The following is a 1,107-nucleotide window of genomic DNA, read 5'->3' on the forward strand; positions in this document are numbered from 1 at the left end:
TTTGGACACACCTGATAGAACTCCTTGATGACGTGTGTCATATGGAATCTCGCTTTGGTGTGCTTAGAGATAGTATTAGTTTCGGTGCAAGATATGTGCACGGTTTGCGCCTAATGCACCAAAGTCTAAGAAACCATTTTGGAAGCACCTGTTGATACTCCTAGGTGAAGAGGCTCAAGTGGAGGCTCGGTTCGGTCTGTTTAGAGATAGTGCTAGTCTTGATGCAAGATAGGTGCACAATTTGCATGGAACATACCATATGCTTGGAAATCAATTTGGATGCACTCGATGGAACTCCTTGATGACGTGTGTCATTTGGAATCTCGCTTCGGTCCATTTGGAGACATTGTTAGTTTTGGTGCAAGATAGGTGCATAGTTTGCACCTAATGCACCAGAGTCTAAGAAACCATTTTGGATGCACTTGTTGGTACTCCTAGGTGAAGGGGCTCAAGTGGATGCTCGATTCGGTCTGTTTGGAGATAGTGCTAATCTTGATGCAAGATAGATGCATGGTATGCATGGAACATATGATATGCTTAGAAATCAATTAGGACGCACCTGATATAACTCCTTGATGATTTGTGTCATAAGGAATCTTGCTTCGATTCGTTTAGAGACAGTGTTAGTTTTGGTAGAAGATACGTGCACGGTTTATGCCTAATGCACCACAGGCTAAGAAACCATTTTAGACGCACCCGACCGATGGTACTCATAGTTGAAGAGGCTCAAGTGGAGGCTTGATTTGGTCTGTTCCGATATAATGCTAATCTTGATGCAAGATAGTTGCACAGTTTGCATGCAACGTACCATATGTTAGGAAATCAATTTGGACGCACCAAATGGAACTCCTAGATGACATGTATCATATCGAATCTCGCTTCGGCCTGTTTGGACACAATGTTAGTTTCGGTGCAAGATAGGTGCATAGTTTGTGCCTAATGTACCATAGTCTAAGAAACTATTATTGACACACCTGTTTGTACTTCTAGACAAAGAGGCTCAAGTGGAAGCTCGGTTCGGTCTGTTTGGAGATAGTGCTAATCTTGATGCAAGATAGGTGCACGGTTTGCATGGAACACACCATATGCTTGCGAAATCAATTTGGA

Source organism: Sorghum bicolor, chromosome 2 (assembly GCF_000003195.3).
Source record: "Sorghum bicolor cultivar BTx623 chromosome 2, Sorghum_bicolor_NCBIv3, whole genome shotgun sequence".
Taxonomy (NCBI): Eukaryota; Viridiplantae; Streptophyta; class Magnoliopsida; order Poales; family Poaceae; genus Sorghum; species Sorghum bicolor.